This window comes from Trichomycterus rosablanca, chromosome 27, assembly GCF_030014385.1.
Source record: "Trichomycterus rosablanca isolate fTriRos1 chromosome 27, fTriRos1.hap1, whole genome shotgun sequence".
Lineage (NCBI taxonomy): Eukaryota > Metazoa > Chordata > Actinopteri > Siluriformes > Trichomycteridae > Trichomycterus > Trichomycterus rosablanca.
This window is the reverse complement of record NC_086014.1, coordinates 7,529,711-7,547,104: the sequence shown is the minus strand read 5'-3', so window position 1 is coordinate 7,547,104 and position 17,394 is coordinate 7,529,711. Positions and strand designations below refer to the sequence as shown.

General features: G+C 41.0%; 1 long non-coding RNA gene across 1 annotated transcript in view; it reads right to left on the bottom strand.

The window, feature by feature from the left end:
- LOC134304323 (uncharacterized) overlaps positions 1-15,658 on the bottom strand; it is a 35,946-nt gene extending 20,288 nt beyond the window's left edge. The window contains exon 1 of the long non-coding RNA XR_010007816.1: positions 15,415-15,658. This is a non-coding gene — a long non-coding RNA (uncharacterized LOC134304323). The remainder of the gene's footprint in view (positions 1-15,414) is intronic.
- Between the last annotated feature and the right edge of the window lie 1,736 nt (positions 15,659-17,394).

The window sequence follows — 17,394 nt, the reverse complement described above, 5'->3', positions numbered from 1 at the left end:
GCAAGAAGGTTCTAGGTGGAGTGGTCTGGTCCTTTCTGTCTAGAGTTTGCATGTTCTCCTCATGTCTGCATGGGTTTCCTCCGGGAGCTCTGGTTTCCGCCCACAGTCCAAAGACATGCAGTCAAGTTTATTGGAGCTCCTAAAATTGCCCTAGGTGTGAATGTGTGGGTAGAATAGATAGAATAAAATGCCTTTATTTGTCATATATACATTTACAGTACAGTGCACATCCAACTTGTTTGGAAGTTGGGGTCAGAGTGAAGAATTAGCCATTGTACGGCGCTGCTGGAGCAGATGCTCAAGGGCCCAACATTGGTTGCATGGCATAATCTGGATTTGATGCCACAATTTGATAGCCCAAACCCACAAGTCTACCACTCTGTGTAAGTGTGTTTGTGTGCCTGTGTGTGTTGTGCCCTGTGATGGACTGGGCCTGTACAGGGTGTTTCCTTCCTTTTGCTGGTTGAATTGTACCCATTGCAACCCCTCTGAAAATGATTAAGCAGTGGTAGAACAGACAATGAATTAATTAATTTCTAAGACTAAATTAATATTTGCTATCAATACACAATACCTTCAAACCTTCTAACAACCATAGTAGTAGGATTGTTCATGTATCTTTATTTCCTTCGGGATCAATAAAGTATCTGTCTATCTCTGTCTATCTTAGGAATTCCATTATAACCAACCAGAACTACAAAGACGACGACGATGACGACGACGATGATGATGATGTTAATGATGATGACGACGGCCTCCCATTACATGGTTTGCAAGATGGAATTCAAGAGAACTATACTGGCACTTCCCCTGTCAAACTACCACTTGCCAGCTCACTTCTTATAAAGGAAGAACTTGTAAGTCAAAAGCACTACCTTCTTGCCCAACCTCTTTCCTTTAGCCTAGATAAAGTAAGACTTCTTAAACCTCATAAATTTGACTACTTTCTGTCTCGCAATGCCTCATGGGAAAAACCCCATCTAGATAATTTAATAACAAGTAAACAGGTGAGCAGTTATCTTGGTAATTTGAAGAAGCTTCCAGTTCTCCTGGAGAATCATATGTTCACCAGGATACAAATGCCTCCCATAACCAGTCCCTTAATATCTCTGCCATCACAGTAAAGAAGGAAGCGGGTAACTCTCCACCAGTGGACTTAAAGATTCCTCAAGTAAAGGGAATGGATCTCTCCTGGAACTCTATTAACAACACCTCTGACCTTTATAATTATAGCTCTCTGAATGTGGGCAGTGTGCACTCAGAAAATTTGCTAAGCAGGAGGCTTAGAGCAATCTTGCCCAAACAGACTCGAAGGGCTGGCTTAGCAAGCCTTCATGGTAAAAGTGTCATGGGGGAGTATTGGGGCTTGGATGTTGATCAGTCAAAATCTGTGCCTCAGTATCACACTTCAGATCCAGAAGCAGATCCGGCAGTCTCCAAGCAGCCACGTAAAAAGAGGAGAACAAAAATCTGAGATGATGAAAAAAAACCAGAATCTACATTAACACCAGCTGCCGCATCAAGCACAGTGCAAGTAGATATTTCGCAAGAGTTGGGGGACATTAAAGAATCCCACATAAACCCAGCACAATGTATAACTAAATGAACAAAACTAAAGTATTTTGGAAAGGGACAGGGCTTTAGGTGTGCCAGTTTACTTTGCATTATTTGGGTGAGCATAACTATAGTTTCAAAAAGTTGTGAGACAAAAAAAATTGTTTGCAAAGAACAAAATAATAATTAAATACATTTGTACGCGAACGCCCCCTTGTGGGTGCATGTTGCATCTTGTATAGAGAGAGCATTATGTTTCCTGGGTCGTGTAAAAAATCATGGACAAAATGTGGGTCACTTGAAAAAAAAGTTTGAAAAACCCTGATCTAAGACATCAAAATGTTGGCTTATCTTAAATTTTAAGTATCTTATTAATCTTTATCTTATTAACTAAATATATTAAAGCCATAAATGAGTGAAAACTATACAATCTACTTTAAAAAGAAAAGCATGCTTCCTTAACATAGAATTGTTTTTCTTAAAATACATATTTGGGATAAAAATAAGTTGCATTAGATAAATAGAAGAGAAGAAATGAGATTAGAAATCAATGTAAATCATTTCCTAATAATCATGACCCCCTCTCTCATGTGGCAGAGTTTTAAATATAATTTGGTAAAAAAAAAAACATTTTTAACAGTGGACATCATACTAACTGTTATCCATATATTTGGCTGGCTACACTGCAAAAAAAACATACTGTACTGTCAGATAATTCAGTTTTTTGAAAGTTTATTTCTGTCAATATCTGTCAGTAAAATTTGATTACTTTTAATTAGTTAAACATACAAAATTAAAATGTTCTTACAGGTGGAATTACCTTAAACTATTTTGTATTAATAATAAAATTTTGTATAACTCTCATTATAAGAAATAGTAATAGATTTGGCTGTATTTAATTTTTTTTTTTTTTGACATGCTTTATTTTTGCAGTGTATTGATCTGGTCTGTCTTTCTATATATCTATATCTATCTTTTTGTTCATTCAGAATAATAAATAATAATTCAGGGATTAATGATTTTAGGGACTAAAAAGGTAATTTTTAAATTTTTATTTATTAATTTTTTAAATAACCTTTTTGCACTATTTTTTAGTCTGGTGCTTTCCAGACCCTAACTATAGTAATTTGAACTTATTACCTCAGTTGTTTTTGCATTACACACTTAATAGTTCAGGACATATTGTTTTCAATAAGATCATCTTGTTTTAAGTTGTAGAGAGCTTGAATACACACATACACACAGTGTAAGACCACTATTGAATTTTTCTTGTTTTTTTAACGTTGTTTACTTCAAATTAATTAATCAGCATAAAACTCTGAGTCAAAAACTAATTAAAAAAGTACATGTATTTCAGACTTTCTCTGTATTTGGTATGGCCAATACTAGTACTACTGCTGCTGCCACTACTGCTACTAATAATGATTAATAGTAATTATAAATTTAATAATAATTTAGGGTAGATGGAATGCCTTTATTTGTCATATAAATATATACAAATGTACAGTTCAGTGAAATGCTTTATATCACATATCCCAGCTTATTTAAAAGCAGAACACTGGGTCAGTCATTGTACAGCACTGATCAAATGTAGTGTTAAAAATGTATCAAACCTTAACAAGCATAGTGTAGGTAGGTCAAAAACATGTGCTTATTTGTCTGAACATGTGTTCATTGGAAAGGATATGATTTAAGAAAATAAGACTTTTGAGTGGAAAAATTGATATGGTTAATTACACAAGTGTGCTTATTTGCTGTTTACTCTTACCAAATACTAAGAAATTCTGAAATGTATATATTTTCAAAGATTTATTTCATTCATTTTTATGAATGTTATATGATTTGCAATAAAAAAACACTGTATTAAGTTTGTTTAATAGTGGTGTCAGACTGTGGGCCCCAACTACTTATACAGTATATAAGCTGGAAGGTAATGTGCACTATATGAACAAAAGTATTGGGACACCATTTTTAATTGTTTTAGCCACAACAATTGCTAACAGGTGTAATAAATTAATTATATAAAGGCTTCCAACTTTGCAGCAACAGTTCGAAATGTTAGGGTGCCTGCGGCGTCTGGTGAACGTACCACCAGTTCCCAGCATTGCAGGCGTTACAGAACGCCAAACAGCATGGCTTCTAATAGGAGGCCAGCTGATTAGTGCGTATGACCTGCAGCTGTGCTCTGCTTATTTAAGCGGGCGTCGCCTGGCTGCAGGCGTCGCACCTTTGTCTTTTGTTTCAGAAGGCTAGCGATAGCATAGCAGCCAAATCGGCGGGCGCTTATAGGCTATAGTAGGCAGATCGCCAGCTTGGTTTAGTGGGTTAAGCATCCGCTTTGCACACCCACAACGCCGGTTCGATTCTGCACACTGAACTAACACTGTTCTGTATTTTTCTCAGCGGCTGGAGTGCAAAGCTGGTGACAACGCCGATCCGGTTTTTCCAGAGACCGCTAGCGGTTTCGGGGTCGCTTTCTCGGCTTGGACTCCGGTGATCTTTTGCCTCAGTGCTGGTTTAAGAGCGAGGGCTCTGTTTTGAACTCGCTACTAGGTAGCTGGCGCTCAGTGCCGGCTGTGAGTCTCGCTATTCTTGGTCCAATCGCGTTTCAGCGTTCCCCCAAGAATGCCAACAACCGGCCAATCACATCTCATCTTCTCCCCCAACAATCGAAGGAGGCGTGACGTCGTGACGTTTGTTTTCTGCGCCTATCACAGATTTTGCTGACGTCACGGTTTCCATGATAAATAGCGACGCGCATTGCTGCAGCTGTAGTATTAGATTTGTGTCTTTTGGTGCGATATCTAACGCTTTTCTTGTGCAATATTACGAGAATAAAACACTTTTCCTCACACTTTTCCTTGCAAGGATATGATCTTCTTCGGTAAGTTTATATTTATTTCATATTTTAAAGTTCATTCGAGTTAATAAGGTGATGCTAACGTTTATTTGCTAGGTCAGTTTATGTGTATTCCTTAAAATGTAACCCCGTGTCAGCCTAAACTTACTTTCTAACAATATTTACTAATTACTGTTTTTGAATTTTCTTTTGCTTCTCGATGTTTTATAGGAGAATGAATGAAATAAGCTTGCTTGCTAGGTGCACAATTAACTGAAGATATGTGAACAAAACAAGGCCGTAGAAAAGTTATTTCGAGTGGTTTAATGCCTTGTTCTAGAGGAAATTACAGTATTGTCCACATTCTGTAATGTAATTCCTCTAAAAGCTCCTTCACATCAAGTTAAAAAAATTATTTTTAAAGACGCATTTCTGTTATTGTATGATAAAATACCATAGTTAATTTTCAGGTTTGTTAGCTTGTTTCAGGGCTTTATTACTGCAGTTTAAGATGTTACAATTGATCTTATTGTGCTGCTTGGGGCTTTTTTAAAAAGGGCCATTTCACCTCAGAGTGTCCGGGACTCTGCTAAAGAGGCAGTCTTGCGGTCAGGTGGAGATACAGGGAACGATATCCATGTTTTGGGTCAGCATGAGCTACAGTTTGGTTTTCCGTGGACAGACCTTCAAGTGGGTGGCGGAAAATGCTCTTGGCTATGCTGGATACCTTGTTGCTGTCATGACGAAGGAATCTTCTGGTGGAAATCATGATTCCAGAAACCATACCGAAAACAAAAGGGCTTTCCGGACCTATATAGAGCACTTTTCTTGAGGGCCGATATGCTGTTCGAATCAAGCTGGAGAACCCGCTGCCCAGCCCTCCACCAGCTACCAAGCTACCGCCCAGCTCTCCATCAGCTCTCAAGCCACCGCCCAGCCCTCCACAACTTCCAGGCCTTCTCCTGTTTCCTCCTTGCGTTCGCTGCTGGATGCCGAGGAAGCTTTGGCATTTGCAGCTGTTTTGTCCTCATCCAGACTGTGGCAAGGAGGAGCTCACATCAGGCAGGTGGTTGGTGTCTGCAGCTCATATTTTATGGCAGCAGAATATCTTGCCTGCAAGAGCTGCAAGAGGAAGGTCATCAGCTGGAGCCACAACATCGTCTCTCTGCTAGACATTGGTCATCGCGTCCAGTTTCCCTGTCTCCTTACCTCCAGACTGGGATGCGACATCCAGGTAGTGCGCCAGATGCGGCAGAGGGGTTTGGGGAACAGCAGCAGTCAGATCCAGGAGCAGCTGGAGGAGCAGCACTCGGAGGCCTGGCTGCAGAAACAGATCCAGTTTCTCACTGACTGCAGAGCATTCACGAGGGCTGCATCATCTGGACTGATCACGCCTGTTGCTGTGGGAGAGCTACCAGGCTTGCTTTCAGTCCCAAAGCATCGCTGGCTGATGCAGGTCTACGCTCAAGATGTCCTGAGAAGATTGAAGGAAATAAAGGCCTCCATCACCTCCCACTTTGGCAGAGTTCTGAAAATGGACTCCACCAAAAAGATTGTGAGGAAGATGGCAGGACAGAGTCGCTCCACAGCATCCTGGGCCACTAATGTCGGAAATGAGCATGGTCAGATCATTATGTCTGTGCTCACAGCATCCGAGGGCTATGGCTAGAGCAGGATGATTGAAGGCATCGTCAAGCGCTACCAGGATGCTGGCGTGTCGCCCCCTGAGGTTTTGTACGTCAACCAAGACTGCTGTGGGTCAAGTCATCTCCGGAACATGTTTTGGGCATGGCGGGACATGGAGATCCGTCTTGACGTCTGGCACTTTATGAGGAGAATTGCTGTTGGCTGCACCACCGATTCGCATACCCTCTATGCTGGCTTCATGAGCCGTCTGAGCCACTGCATTTTTGTGTGGGATGAGAGTGATCTGCAAGCTCTCAAAGAAGCCAAGCGCTCTGAACTCAAGGGCAAGCAATAGCCTAGTGGTTAAGGTACTGGACGTCATGCGTCACCAAGGCTGAAATGGCACTGCACTGCAAGAGGGCCACCCGGAGTTGCAGGGAGGTTGAGGCACTCATAACGGAGTTGATTCAGGCCTATGATGGTGAGAAGGGACACAACACCCTTGGCGTGCCTCTCATCAACACTGCAAGAATGGCTGAGATCTGGAAGTCACAGGGAAAGCACATCGCCTGCATCCAGGACCCTCCAGGTGTACAGCTGTACATGCAGACCGGAACCATAGTGAAGGGTGGGCACAGGCTGCCAACCTACAGGTGTGTGAGAGGATCTACTTCACTGGAGTCCTTTCATCTGCACATGAACAGGTTCATTCCTGGTAAGTATGAATTTATAAATTCATGCATAATTTGTTTGAGACAGGTCTTCGGTTTTCTTAAACAATTAATACCAGAATCACAATTAGTATGCGTTATATGTTTCGGTAACCCTGGCAAGTGACACCTTTTTCCAGGCGTATCTGTTGGATGGCCTCGCCCGGTGGAATGAAGACAGGAGCATGGCAGCAGCAGAAAGTGGGGGGCTACACTCCTACAGTGGTCTTGTTCGACATGCAGCTAACCAATTGGCTCAGGAGGTGCTGGGGAGGAACCTGGTAGATTATACAGTGCCAAAGAAATATACTGGTTGGCCTGGATTAAATATATTCATGTGAATACAAGATCTTTTAGGTTTGACACCTGTTAAGAACTTATAGATGTACAGTGGGGAGAATAAGTATTTGATCCCCTGCTGATTTTGTAAGTTTACCCCTTTACAAAGACTTGAACAGTCTATAAGTTTTATGGAAGGTTTATTTGAACAGAGAGAGACAGAATATCAACAAAAAATCCAGAATAAAAACATTAAATAAAAGTTATAAATTAATTTGTATTTAATTAAGGGAAATAAGTATTTGATCCCCTACCAACCAGCAAGAATTCTGACCCCCACAGACCGGTTATGTGCCCATGACGCACACAAATTAGTCCTGTCCCTGTATAAAAGACTCCTGTCACAGAATCAGTTTCTTCTGTTCAAATCTCTCGACCACCATGGGCAAGACCAAAGAGCTATCAAAGGACGTCAGGGACAAGATTGTAGACCTGCACAAGGCTGGAATGGGCTACAAGACCATCAGCAAGACACTGTTGGCACGATAATTAGAAAATGGAAGAAATACAAGATCACAGTCAATCACCCTCGCTCTGGAGCTCCATGCAAGATCTCACCTCGTGGGGTAAGAATGATTCTGAGAAAGGTGAGGTCAGCCCAGAATTACACGGGAGGAGCTTGTCAATGATCTCAAGCTTCAAAAAGGTGCACTTTGTAGCAATTCTTCTGTTATTGTCTAACTACTTGTGTTTATTCATTCAGGACTCTGTTGGGCCAGATCACGTTGTGGGGTATGTGGCAGTTCAAGAGCTGGCAGACTATTTAGTCAACTTGAAAGACCACAGCCTTGCATTGTCACGGGAAGTCAGACCATCTCATCACCCTTTGGCAGGCTCTGGGTGACTATGACAAGGGTCGCACAGTGTATTCTCCACGTCATCATGTCACATTGAACAAGGGGCATTTCAGAGCGACCAAGAAAATTGTAGCTTCAGGTGTAGAGTCAACAAGACGGTAAGTTTATATGCACAACTGTATATATTTATATTTATATACTGTGTATATATTTGTATATATCTATATCTATATCTATATATATATATATATATATATATATATATATATATATATATATCTATATATATATATATATATATATATATTAGGGCTGTCGAAGTTAACGCGATAATAACGCATTAACGCGACCTCAATTTAACGCGATTAAAAAAATTAGTGCCATTAACGCAAATTCTAGTTCATGTTGACACTTGACTGGTAGAACAAACGTTTTAATGTCGGACTTGCCACCGTTTTTCATTTGCGGTTTGTTAACATAATGTAACCGATCGTGGTAGTGATGCACTTGCATAATAAAGAAATAAATACACGCTATATTCACAAGTTGTCGGGAGCAGAACACTTTATTACACTTAATTAACTTCTTCTTCTGTACCGAATACCGGAAAGCTGAGTCGAGCACGTTAGTTCATGAACTATGGAAGCCCCAAAGGGTCAAAACACACTCACTTCGTGTAGAAACGTCCATCAAACCATCGTCACGATACAACCACAGACAAGTCTGATACAATAACTACGCCTTATCCCACCTAAAGCACCGCTGATCTACAATGTTTGCTGATGGAGAAATTCTAACCTACAATCTGACATTTACTGCCTAGTATGTGAGTGAATAAACTCCCTTACAGTTTTCTCTTGTCCCAGCAGTTTTTAACATAAGTACATTTAGCATAAAATGTGTTCACCATTTTAATTGTAACATTTCACTTAAAAATCCTTGTTTTCTATAACATTTACACAGATTTTTTTTTAATGCGATTAATCGCGATTAACTATATGAAATTCTGAGATTAATCGCGATTAAAAATTTTAATCGTTTGACAGCCCTAATATATATATACAGTGTATCACAAAAGTGAGTACACCCCTCACATTTCTGCAGATATTTAAGTATATCTTTTCATGGGACAACACTGACAAAATGACACTTTGACACAATGAAAAGTAGTCTGTGTGCAGCTTATATAACAGTGTAAATTTATTCTTCCCTCAAAATAACTCAATATACAGCCATTAATGTCTAAACCACCGGCAACAAAAGTGAGTACACCCCTAAGAGACTACACCCCTAAATGTCCAAATTGAGCACTGCTTGTCATTTTCCCTCCAAAATGTCATGTGACTCGTTAGTGTTACTAGGTCTCAGGTGTGCATAGGGAGCAGGTGTGTTCAATTTAGTAGTACAGCTCTCACACTCTCTCATACTGGTCACTGAAAGTTCCAACATGGCACCTCATGGCAAATAACTCTCTGAGGATCTTAAAAGACGAATTGTTGCGCTACATGAAGATGGCAAAGGCTACAAGAAGATTGCCAACACCCTGAAACTGAGCTGCAGCACAGTGGCCAAGATCATCCAGCGTTTTAAAAGAGCAGGGTCCACTCAGAACAGACCTCGCGTTGGTCGTCCAAAGAAGCTGAGTGCACGTGCTCAGCGTCACATCCAACTGTTGTCTTTGAAAGATAGGCGCAAGAGTGCTGTCAGCATTGCTGCAGAGATTGAAAAGATGGGGGGTCAGCCTGTCAGTGCTCAGACCTTACGCCGCACACTACATCAAATTGGTCTGCATGGCTGTCACCCCAGAAGGAAGCCTCTTCTGAAGTCTCTACACAAGAAAGCCCGCAAACAGTTTGCTGAAGACATGTCAACAAAGGACATGGATTACTGGAACCATGTCCTATGGTCTGATGAGACCAAGATTAATTTGTTTGGTTCAGATGGTCTCAAGCAGGTGTTGGGGAGTTACATTTCATTGAGGGACACATGAACTCCAATATGTACTGTGAAATACTGAAGCAGAGCATGATCCCCTCCCTCCGGAAACTGGGTCGCAGGGCAGTGTTCCAGCATGATAATGACCCCAAACACACCTCTAAGACGACCACTGCTTTATTGAAGAGGCTGAGGGTAAAGGTGATGGACTGGCCAAGCATGTCTCCAGACAAGATCAGACCCAATAGAACATCTTTGGGGCAATCAGGTGAGGAGTACAAAGATAAGTGTGTCATGCCTACAGTCAAGCATGGTGATGGGAATGCCATGGTCTGGGGCTGCATGAGTGCAGCAGGTGTTGGGGAGTTACATTTCATTGAGGGACACATGAACTCCAATATGTACTGTGAAATACTGAAGCAGAGCATGATCCCCTCCCTCCGGAAACTGGGTCGCAGGGCAGTGTTCCAGCATGATAATGACCCCAAACACACCTCTAAGACGACCACTGCTTTATTGAAGAGGCTGAGGGTAAAGGTGATGGACTGGCCAAGCATGTCTCCAGACCTAAACCCAATAGAACATCTTTGGGGCATCCTCAAGCGGAAGGTGGAGGAGCGCAAAGTCTCGAATATCCGCCAGCTCCGTGATGTCATGGAGGAGTGGAAAAGCATTCCAGTGGCAACCTGTGAAGCTCTGGTAAACTCCATGCCCAGGAGAGTTAAGGCAGTTCTGGGAAATAATGGTGGCCACACAAAATATTGACACTTCAGGAACTTTCACTAAGGGGTGTACTCACTTTTGTTGCCGGTGGTTTAGACATTAATGGCTGTATATTGAGTTATTTTGAGGGAAGAATAAATTTACACTGTTATATAAGCTGCACACAGACTACTTTTCATTGTCAAAGTGTCATTTTGTCAGTGTTGTCCCATGAAAAGATATACTTAAATATCTGCAGAAATGTGAGGGGTGTACTCACTTTTGTGATACACTGTATATATACAGTATATATATACAGTGTATCACAAAAGTGAGTACACCCCTCACATTTCTGCAGATATTTAAGTATATCTGTTCATGGGACAACACCGACAAAATGACACTTTGACACAATGAAAAGTAGTCTGTGTGCAGCTTATATAACAGTGTAAATTTATTCTTCCCTCAAAATAACTCAAAATACAGCCATTAATGTCTAAACCACCGGCAACAAAAGTGAGTACACCCCTAAGAGACTACACCCCTAAATGTCCAAATTGAGCACTGCTTGTCATTTTCCCTCCAAAATGTCATGTGATTTGTTAGTGTTACTAGGTCTCAGGTGTGCATAGGGAGCAGGTGTGTTCAATTTAGTAGTACAGCTCTCACACTCTCTCATACTGGTCACTGAAAGTTCCAACATGGCACCTCATGGCAAAGAACTCTCTGAGGATCTTAAAAGACGAATTGTTGCGCTACATGAAAATGGCCAAGGCTACAAAATGATTGCCAACACCCTGAAACTGAGCTGCAGCACAGTGGCCAAGATCATCCAGCGTTTTTAAAGAGTAGGGTCCACTCAGAACAGACCTCGCGTTGGTCGTCCAAAGAAGCTGAGTGCACGTGCTCAGCGTCACATCCAACTGCTGTCTTTGAAAGATAGGCGCAGGAGTGCTGTCAGCATTGCTGCAGAGATTGAAAAGGTGGGGGGTCAGCCTGTCAGTGCTCAGACCATACGCCGCACACTACATCAAATTGGTCTGCATGGCTGTCACCCCAGAAGGAAGCCTCTTCTGAAGTCTCTACACAAGAAAGCCCACAAACAGTTTGCTGAAGACATGTCAACAAAGGACATGGATTACTGGAACCATGTCCTATGGTCTGATGAGACCAAGATTAATTTGTTTGGTTCAGATGGTCTCAAGCATGTGTGGCGGCAATCAGGTGAGGAGTACAAAGATAAGTGTGTCATGCCTACAGTCAAGCATGGTGGTGGGAATGCCATGGTCTGGGGCTGCATGAGTGCAGCAGGTGTTGGGGAGTTACATTTCATTGAGGGACACATGAACTCCAATATGTACTGTGAAATACTGAAGCAGAGCATGATCTCCTCCCTCCGGAAACTGGGTCGCAGGGCAGTGTTCCAGCATGATAATGACCCCAAACACACCTCTAAGACGACCACTGCTTCATTGAAGAGGCTGAGGGTAAAGGTGATGGACTGGCCAAGCATGTCTCCAGACCTAAACCCAATAGAACATCTTTATGGCATCCTCAAGCGGAAGGTGGAGGAGCGCAAAGTCTCGAATATCCGCCAGCTCCGTGATGACGTCATGGAGGAGTGGAAAAGCATTCCAGTGGCAACCTGTGAAGCTCTGGTAAACTCCATGCCCAGGAGAGTTAAGGCAGTTCTGGGAAATAATGGTGGCCACACAAAATATTGACACTTCAGGAACTTTCACTAAGGGGTGTACTCACTTTTGTTGCCGGTGGTTTAGACATTAATGGCTGTATATTGAGTTATTTTGAGGGAAGAATAAATTTACACTGTTATATAAGCTGCACACAGACTACTTTTCATTGTGTCAAAGTGTCATTTTGTCGGTGTTGTCCCATGAAAAGATATACTTAAATATCTGCAGAAATGTGAGGGGTGTACTCACTTTTGTGATACACTGTATATATATATATATATATATATATATATATATATTTTTTTTTTTTTCTCTCTCTGTAGGTGTTTTCTCAGATCAAACAGTCCAGCACAGTGGCCAGACTGCAACAGGGTTGTGGAAGCCATTTTTGTAAAGCTTTGCATGGATTTTCCACACCCGAAGCGTGTCGAGGGGGTGAGGCTTGGAAGATGGACCCTCATCACTCGTGCTTACAAGCACATTAGAGAGAGTGCATTGTTAGTAATGCGCATGTGATGCAGGAGACCACCATCCAGCTGCCTGAAGTTAATACGGCCACATTGTCAGAGTGGTGAGTCAAGCGATTATCAACTGTAATGAATTGTTGGAACTACTTTATTTAAATTCTAACTGATGTGTTTGCATGACTTTGCAGGTACTGTCGGCGCAGCCGCTCTCAGGAGCATCAGTGTCTGGTCCTGTGACTCAGCACGCCATGCTCCAGGAGAGTCTCACCACCTCAGAGTCAACGAGTAACCCTCATGTCTTTGTTCTCCCTCCAGACACTGCTGGGATGGCAAAGACCAAAAAGCGATTAAACTTTGACTCCAGCCTACACTCTAAAAAATTATTCAGCACATTAGTAAATTAAACGTAATATAACAAGTCAGTTCAACATAAAAAAATAAGTTTGTTACATTTGTTAAAAATTTTAAGTTCGGGCAATTTAAAAAGACATTATTTTAGACAAACTCAAAATTTTAACCTTTTTCAACGCATTATTTTGCTTTAGTACAACATCATACCAATTTTGAGTTGAGCCAACTAAAATATCTGAGTTGCCTGAATGTATTATGTTTAAATACTGGGAAGGGGCGGAGCTTTACCCAGAAGGACTTGCGGCAGTGGTATCCAGACCTACCGTGACCGTGCAGCCCAGCGTTGGGAACAGTGTGGCTATGCTGAATAATGCTTTGATGCATGCTCAATAATTTGGGTACACAAATTCACAAAGTTGAGTTAGTTTATCTGGATACAAGTATGTTGTAGAGTGTGTTGTTCTCTACAACAACCTTGTGTCCAGATAAACTGATTAAACTTTGATGATAAGATGAGAAATGCATCAGCATGTGAATTTGTGGTATGAATGTATATGTGTATGAACAAGTGTCTGTCCAATGATTCAGTAAAAGAGCTGATTCCTATCGTGTCAACATTACAATAATATTCAGCATATTCATATCAGCGGAACCTAATTTATTTGGGTCTGTGGAACAAAACAATGAAATTAAAATTAAGTAGGTTCAGATTAATTTTGCGTGATGGTTTTAAAGATTTTCATGTTGATATTACCTAATTTAGTTAAGTCAGTTTAACAGCGAGAGGCTTGTTGCATTTACTTAAAACATTCGAGTTGAGATTACATAGAAAAATGCATGCAAATTGTTACCATAATTTTTTTAAGTAGATCCAGTATATTATTTTTTAGAGTGTACCATCGTCTACCCCTCCTCAGAAACTCTTTCCTCCAACTCTCCAGGGCTCACCAGTCTCCACAAACATCGTTCTCTTCCACTGTTGCCACCTCAAGGCCAGGTTTATCTTTTACCTAGACCATGTCCGGACAGCCATGGACCAGCTGCTCTATCTAGACTACAGCATATTCTGCCTGCAGCATATTCTGCCTGCTGCTACAGCTGGACCCTCTCAGGTCATGTCATCAGCAACACCGGTGCCAGATGTTCCTTACAATACACAGTGGTACCGCAAAAGGAAGCTGCAGAGGGAGAAGACTGGCATACACACCCATAAGTATGTTCGCCACACTGACATTATCAGGTGCAAAAAATGCCAGAAAGAGAGGAAACCACCTACACATCACCAGTACTATGGGAACTGGTACTGTGAGGAAACAGCCACGGTGTCACTGGCTGAATGGAAGGCCACATTGTCTGCACATGGCTATGGTAAGAAGAAAGACACTCTTTCATATTAACTGTTTACTTTTCATAGTGTACTTACTTTTCATAGTGTACTTTCATATTAACTGTTTATTTCTAAATTTAGCATTATATGATTTTGTTGATGATCTTTGATTTATATTCTTTGGTTATTTGTGTTATTTTTTGTGTAACAGAGGAAAGGTCAAAGTGTGCTGTGGTATTTAACAGTCAGGTGTGGTGCAGTGGTGCACCATGGGAGTGTGGAACTGGAGTGGAGTCGCACAGTTTTTTGGTACATTTCACTGGATCCTGTGGATATTTTCGTTAATGTGGATTAATATTTTGGAAAAATATTGTAAAAAAAAAAAAATTCCGAAAAACGGATTGTAAAAGTGACAGAAAAGGCTATGGAGGAACTGAAACAAAAAACAAATCAACGCACGCAAATACAAGTAGTCTCAAATATCAGGTATGATAAAACAACTTAAAGAATTAATGAAAATGATTCTAATGTGGATGTTGTTAGAAATAAACTGTGTGTGGATTTTAATAATTTGCAACAAGAATTCATTGACCTGCAAAAGGGAATGAGGAAGTTTATGTCGGAGTATGTGGAGGATCAAAAAACATGGTTTGAGCCTAACAATAAATGCATTAACGACTTCTTTTGGAAATGTGAGGACTGGATGAAAAATGTTTTGGCAAAGGCTGAGCAAGGCTGAGAGGTGGCAGTGGAACCAGTGCATGTGTGCGCGGAGGACGCAGGGCACACAGCACAGGTGGAGGTGAAATCTACCTGTTCTAAAACCAGCAGACATTCACGCAGATCTGGATCACAATATGGAAGCATAGTATCACCATCCTCATTATGAATGAAGGCGGACATGCTTTGGCTGAATCGGATGCTAAAATAGAAGCTTTGCAGAAATATGCCAGCTCACAATATGGACATATGGACTTCAGTGATGAAGAGGAATAACTTGAAACGTTTAATCCAATGGCTGAACAAATACCCAAACCTGCTGTACCTGAGATTAATATTGCAGTGCCACCTACCTTTCAGTCATCATCACAGCATGTTTCGCTTGCACACAGCCACAGGGACAATCTTCAAATACCACCAGTAATGCCACCACCAAGAGCAGGCATGTCCAAAGTCCGGCCCGCGGGCCAATCGTCTTCTGTCTTAAATTACCAGCACAGTCGAACAGAAAAAATAAATTATCGTCGCTGTCTGATTAAAAAGACTTTTAGCGGTGTTTACTTTTTTACATGTGTTGATTGTGGGTATAAATCTCCGTCTGTCCATAGCAGCGAATATCAAAATGACCAATAAAAAGATGAATGAAATCACACATCTCTTTAACGAGTATCTCCATTGGCTGCTAGACCTGTCTATCAAAACCGCTTATCCCCGCCTCCTTCCCCTCGGTACTGTTTGAGAAAGAAGCGAAACTCGTTTGCAGTGTTTATCTCTGCAGTTTATTCAGGTTATTCAATCACATGGTTGTAAACATGATTTATATTTGTGATGTTTGTAGTGTTTTAAAAACACATTTGTATCTAATATTTATATGGACTAAGTGTTTACACGGACTGTATTTTTTTTTAACACAATTGAACTTTTTTATAGCAGTAAATAACATGATTTATAAAGTACATTTATTGTCTGGTAACTTGATTGTTTCAGGTATTTATAGGTTTTTAAATGGTAATTTAGAGCAGTATTTCCCAGTCTTGTTTCTGCACATTACAGTATTAAAAGGTTTTCTTAATAGATCTATAAAATAATCGTGTGTTTTTATGCTTTATTGATGCACAATATTCTGAAAAGCATGATTTCTGAGTTAGCCAGATAACTTAAGCACATTGTCAAGGATTGTTCAATATGAACATCTTTTTTTCTCTTTTGTCTTATGGTTATGTATGCCAGGAAATACTCCAAGGGTAGCCATGCATTGTTATAGTTTAAACCCAAACCATGTTTGGCACCTGAATGCTTACATTTGGTTGTTGTTCGCGGTGTGAAAATAAAATGATTAAATAACAGCGCATTATATGCATATTTTATTATTTTAATGTTTTCCCCTCTTTTCCCCCCATTTTTATCCCCCAGTCTAGTTGTGTCCAATTACCCTGACGACCCTTCACCGCTGACTAGGGACGCCTCTCAACTGACTTACACAGGGGGCCTCCGGCACATACAGTCAGTACAGATAGTGCACCTGCACAAGTCGAGTTCATATACTTGACGGGCACTGTGTATGGAGGGCCACACCCCCATCAGCATTATTCCTCAGCCCTGTGCAGGTGCCATCAGTCAGCTAGGCAGTTATGAGGACCTATGATCCGACTTTCTTACCTTCTAACCCTGAACAACGGCCAATTGTTGTTCATACTGCCACCCAGCCAAGTTGGAAAGGCAGAGCTGAGATTCGATATGATGTATTTGAAGCCCCAACTCTGGTAACAGGGCTCTAGACTAACGTTTTGCACTGGTTGCACTGGTGCACCTAACTTTTTTTCTTAGGTGCACCAGCACAAAAGTTAGGTGCACCCAAATTTTCGACCGCATCGCATTTAACACCGCAGTTTTACAGGTTCACTTTTTTTTTTTTTTTTTTTTTTTTTTTTTTAATCACTGTCCATACAGGCAATATTGACTTGGAAATAACTAACAATCTGGTCAACATGGCCTCGTCTGATGATCTGTTTGCTGCTGCCTGACAATGAAGGGCAGTGGGGAGAGGGGACACTTGGGCAGTGCATTTATCGCGGCATGTAATGTGTTTTATAGATGCATTGGGCTTTTTCAGCCTTTCAATTCGAAATGTATTAGAACCAGTCACAAATATACTATTGCCGGCCACTGTCTTCTTTACAGTTAATTATAGTATTACAGACTAATTATAGCACACTTATAAAAATTATAAAAATAATAGAGTAAATGTGTATGTATGTGTGTATATCTATTTATATGTGTGTGTATATTTAAAATTATATGTATATGTTTGTGTGTGTGTTAGTGTAATCTTA